At 38.2% G+C, this 6178-nt stretch overlaps 1 non-coding gene across 1 annotated transcript; it reads right to left on the minus strand.

Moving 5' to 3' along the window:
- Positions 1-366: 366 nt before the first annotated feature.
- LOC128249565 (U6 spliceosomal RNA) lies at positions 367-473 on the minus strand. Its single transcript, XR_008265677.2, has one exon. It is a non-coding gene; the product is annotated as a U6 spliceosomal RNA (small nuclear RNA).
- Between the last annotated feature and the right edge of the window lie 5705 nt (positions 474-6178).

The raw sequence follows: 6178 nt of genomic DNA on the forward strand, positions 1-6178 counted from the left end.
GTGGTAAGGGTAGAAGACTGAAGAGCAAAATGGTCGACACAGACGGGAGTTCAAAATGGTGAAAGCAACATGTCGATACTTGTGTAGGCATTATGCAATAACCTCGTAAAGTTGTCAAGACGCTACAGATAGCAAAAACAAGAAGGTACCAGGAAGAGATAGGCTCTCATACTTCCGGCTGAAATATTTAATAGGCAAACAAAATAATGTCAACAACGTACGAAGAATTAAATGCATCATAATCGGAAAAGATAAATGATAATTATAGTAGAAGAAACTTGTTCAAGTTGCCACGCTGTGGGACTGAACCCAGAACCATATGGTTGAGAACCAAGTTTCTTACCACACAGCCACGCCTGCGCCTTTAAAAATATGGAACGCTTCACGAATTTGCCCGTCATCCAAGCGCAGGGGCCACGCTAATCTACTCCTTATCTCTCCAGGTTGAGAATATGTAATATCATAAACATATTTATTTATTTATTTATTTATTTATGTGTTCCAGCCAAGTGACTGCGGTCATGCTGGTGCACCACCACATGCGTTATTGTTTTTTTATTTATTACATGTTTCAGTTATTTGACTGTGGCCATGCTGGAACACTGCTTTTAGTCGAAGAAATCTGCCCCAGGACTTATTCTTTGTAAGCCTAGTACTTATTCTATCGGTCTAGTACTACTCTATTCGGTCTCTTGTGTCGAATCGCTAAGGTACGGGGATGTAAACTCACCAACATCGGTTGTCAAGCAATATATATACAAAACGAAGACAGGTGTATAAACAACAAACAGGCGTATTAGTTTAATGCTCAGGAAGGTGAAAAAGTCTTTAACATTTCGAGCCTACGCTCTTCAACAGAAAGGAACACGAGAAAATAAACAGAGAGAATAAAAAAAAATTTAGCTGCTAGCGGTCAATCAATGCGATATATATATATATATATATATATATATATATATATATATATATATATATATATATATATATATATATATATATATATATATATATATGTATGTATATGTATGCAACGGGATTCTTTCAGTTTCCATCTACTAAATCGACTCACAAGGTTTTGGTCGGTCCGAAGCTATAGCAGAAGACACTTGCTCAATGTGCCGCGCAGTAGGACTGAACCCGGAACCATGTGTTTTGGAACCAAGCTTCTTCACACAACCACGCCCGTGCCTACCACACAGCCACGCATGCGCCTGTGTATAATCGGCATATATAAAATACGTCACTGCTCAAACGCTTTCCTCAAAACAGCGAGTTATCGCTAGCATACATTATAATAATTTGCAAGTCATTTTACGAATAAAATAAATCAGATATTCGATACGTTATATACAATATGACTACGTACTACAATGTATTTCTTATACATAACCAATGTTCCATGACTTGAGATTTACTAGTAAACATCTGCCGGCAAGCAGTATTAAATGACCATCACTTGAAATAATTGTTTGCTGAGAATGTATCTGATGATAATGCTTGTCTCCATGAAACTAAATATTATAAATAAGTAGTCAGATAGATAGATAGATAGATAGATAGATAGATAGATAGATAGATAGATAGATCAAAGCCTTGTGAGTGGATTTGGTAGACGGAAACTGAAAGAAATCCGTCGTATATATGTATACGTATATATATATATGTTTGTGTGTCTGTGTTTGTCCCTCGAACATCGCTTGACAACCGATGCTGGTGTGTTTACGCCCCTGTAACTTAGCGGTTCGGCAAAAAGAGCCCGATAGAATAAGTACTAGGCTTACAAAGAATAAGTCCTGGAGTCGAATTTGTGACTCATTTTTTTCCAGGAATAATTTCGAGGAAATGTTACACAGGTTTAAAGTGTGATCGTTTTTACCAAATCGGAAATCAGCGTGATAGCTGTCATAAATGAAAGTAAACATTAAAAGAGGTTTTACACTAAGTCAAAGCAATGCGTGGGAGTTAATACATAGAGAGAGAGGGAGAGAGAGGGGGAGAAAGAGACAGACAGAGAAAGGAAGAGAGAGAGTGAGAGAGAGAAAAAATGTGGTAAATAAAAGAGAGAAGTAGATTCAAGGTGACAGGAGAAATGTCGATCTAAAAGTTGAGTTGGTTCTCGTAGAAAATTATATTTTTTAAATTATTATTTACGGAAGCCCTTATCTGTGTGATGCAGATTTTGAAAACGAAATACGTCTTTCTCGAGGACCCACAACTTCGAAGCCTTTAGGAGTTAAACAACACATTCATAACCATATACACTGGCATTTATAAAGTATATATATATATATGTGTGTATGTGTGTGCGTGTGTATGTGTGTGTACTTATATATATATATATAAAGAGAGAGAGCGAGAGAGAAAGAGAGAGAGAGGCAGACAGACAGACAGACAGACACACACACACATATGCATATATATATATATATATATGTGTGTGTGTGTGTGAATACATGTATGTTTACATATGTGTGTGTATATACATATATATTCATATGTATATATATGCATTTATGTATATATATATATATATATATATATATATATATATATATATATATATATATATATATGAATATATGTATATATATATATGTGTGTGTGTTTGTATATACATATTTATATTTACATATGCACACATACATACATACACAGGCATGTATACACATATGCACATATAGGCAGCACTTGATTGGACGAATATAATTATCGTGTTGCTATAGAAAACAGAAGTTAGTAATTACAGCGGCGATTGGTACCTGAGCAAATGGTGCATTGGATGCTCCGTACAAGCAGAAACAGATGTACTGTCTTATTGTTGTGTTGGTCTGTCCGTTTGTGTTTGTTGTTTTGCTTTTGTTCCCCGTACCCTCCGCCGCACCACAACGCCACCACGCCGGACCGAACCTCATTCAATTAAGCTATAACTGCGGTCAGTGTACAAAGAAAATTACTATTAAAAATACAATGAATTAGTAATTAAATAATTACATAGAATCCTAATTTACTTGCTTCTAAAGAAACCGAAACCTATCGGTCGATACAGTCAACATAACACGCCAGTACTAAGCCTAAGCGACTCCATCTTCCTCTTCTTCTTTTTCTCTATCGTTACCGACTACATCGCCGTCATCGCCAACGTCGTCGACGTCACCAGCATCGCCGTCTTCGTCGTCATCGCCGTCATCGTCAGCTCTGCTCAGTTTAGTTCAGCTTTGTTCAGCTCAGCTCAGCTCGGTTCTATGCAACCGTTTCCACTCACTCGCATCACCGTTCGATGAACCACTGCCACATCGTCACCACCACCGTGACCAACTCGTATCATGGTTGTCGTCATAACACCTTCACCACTACCAACATCATCATCAGCCCCCCCCCTCCATCAACGTCACAATCGTCATCACCATCATCATTATCATAGTCTCATATTCATCCTTATTATCATTGTCCTCCTCCTCCTCCTCCTCCTCCTCCTCCTCCTTCTCATCATCATCATCACCATCAGCAGCAATACCACCATCATCGTCATCATCAACATCATCATAACCATCGTCATCGATATCATAGATTTGGCGTTGTTGTTATTGTTATTGTTGCATTTTGTGGTGGGGGATGGTGGTGGTGGTGGTACTGGTACTGGTGGAGGTGGCGGCAGCAGCAGCAGCAGCGGCAGTAGCAGCAGCAGCAGATGCAATAGCAGCAGCAGCAGTAGTAATAGTAGTAACACTCATACAACTTGTAAATTATCCTTTGAATGTCCCCTCATCACATGGAACAAATCATCAACGTCATCATCATCATCATCATCATCATCATCATCACCGTCGTCATCATCATCATCATCATCATCATCATCATCATCATCATCACCGTCGTCATCATCATCATCATCATCATCATCATCATCATCATCATCGCCATCATCATCATCATCATTATTGCTACTGCTACTGCAATTGTTATTAATAGTATGAATGATGGTGACCATAACACAAACAACAACAACAACAACAACAACAACAACAACAACAACAACAATAATAATAATAATAATAATAATAATAATAATAATAAATGATAATAAATAATACCAAAAACACGAAAAGAAACATAACAAGTAACTGCAGAATATGTGGAGATGGACAAGAAACAATAAATCATATTATCTCTGGCTGCCCAGTCCTGGCTAAGAAGGAATATATTCACAGACACGACAGAGCTGGGACCTATATACACTGGAAGCTATGCCAACACTATGGAATACAATTGTTTCGACCACTATCTAGTATCGATCCCTCACGGCTGGGATACTTAACAACTAGTTTAGGCGTATCCGACGGTGTAGATGTGTCTCCTCGGGTGATTACAAAATGTATCTCGTTAATATAACGACAGTTCCGCGAGAACTATTCGATTCGTGTATAGAAAAGCAGCATTTTAAAGGATACAGCTTCATTTTCATACAAGATCAATAATAATAGTTTCAAATTTTGCCACAAGGGCAGCAATTTGGGGGGAGGGTATAAGTCACTTACATCGACCCCCCCCCCCCCCCAGTGCATAACTGGTACTTATTTTATCGACCCTGAAAGGATGAAAGGTAGAGTCGACCTCGGCAGAATTTGAACTCAGAACGTAGCGACATGCGAAATAATGCTAAGCATTTCGTCCGGGGCGCTAACGATTCTGACAGCTCACCGTCTTTATGAGATCGATAATAATAAATAACAGATGCACACTCCGTCACTTACGACGTCGAGGGTTCCAGTTGATTCGATCAACGGAACAGCCTGCTCGTGAAATTAACGTGCAAGTGGTTGAGCACTCCACAGACACGTGTACCCTTAACGTAGTTCTCGGGGATATTCAGCGTGACACAGAGTGTGACAAGGCTGACCCTTTGAATTACAGGCACAACAGAAACAGGAAGTAAGAGTGAGAGAAAGTTGTGTTGAAAGAGTAGAGCAGGGTTCTCCACCATCCCCTGTCGGAGCCTCGTGGAGCTTTAGGTGCTTTCTCTCAATAAACACTCACAACGCCCGGTCTGGGAATCGAAACCGCGATCCTATGACCGCGAGTCCGCTGCCCTAACCACTGGGCCATTGCATCTCCACAAATAACAGATGCAGAAAGAAACGAGTACACAATACAACGAAATGATATGTGTGGGTGTGAGTGGGGGTGCGCATGTGCGTGTATGTATGTATGTATGTATGTATCTACCGTTAGATAGATAGATAGATAGATAGATAGATAGATAGATAGATAGATAGATAGATAGATAGATAGATAGATGTGTGTGTATGCGTTGTTGGTGTCTTCAAATAACATTTCAAAAACACAAAGCCATTTTCTTCATAACCAAAACAAGAGAACGATGTAATTACTTTCTGTCGGGGGACAATGTGAGCATAATTAGATTTAACTGTTTACGAATCGCTATAGGTTACAGAGGGAATAAACTTTGAACCAGAAATAGGATAACCCTCAAAGACTTTGCTTATACCGTGTGACGACGGTCGATGTCTTTTCGAGAAACTCTAAGTATGGGAGAGATGTTTTTCTCATGAATAACAGCGGCCGAAGAATATATCGGGTTTATCCCTAGTTAGGCGGATTTGTATTATTTTAAGACTGGTGAGTTGGTGAAGTCGTTAGACTATAGAATAAAATGTCACGCAGTATCTGTTTCGATTTCTCTCGGCAAGAATCTCTTCGTCTAACAGTAGAGATTGTCAACTCGCGATGCTCGTACATGTTGAGAAATAAAAGTCTGTTTCCATGGTTTTAAACCTGGAAAGAAAAAAAATTATATGCAAAGATCTGTAACAAAAAAAAAAAAATAAAAAAAATAAATGATTGTTCGCAGCCAACGACAACAGTAATGAACAGGAAAATATCAGCAGCAGCAGCAACAACAACATCGAGGACATCATCAATAATGATAATAATAATAATAAAAATAATAATAATAATAATAATAATAATAATAATAATAATAATAATAATAATCATAATCATAATAGTAATAATAATAATAATAATAATAATAATAATAATAATAACAATTATAATTATAATAACATCAACAACAATAACAATAATGCTAATAACGATGAGGAGGAGGAGGAGGAGGAGGAGGAGGAGGAGGAGGAGGAGGAGGAGGAGGAGGAGGAGG

The sequence above is a fragment of the Octopus bimaculoides genome, chromosome 15 (genome assembly GCF_046866305.1).
Source record: "Octopus bimaculoides isolate indiv1 chromosome 15, ASM4686630v1, whole genome shotgun sequence".
Lineage (NCBI taxonomy): Eukaryota > Metazoa > Mollusca > Cephalopoda > Octopoda > Octopodidae > Octopus > Octopus bimaculoides.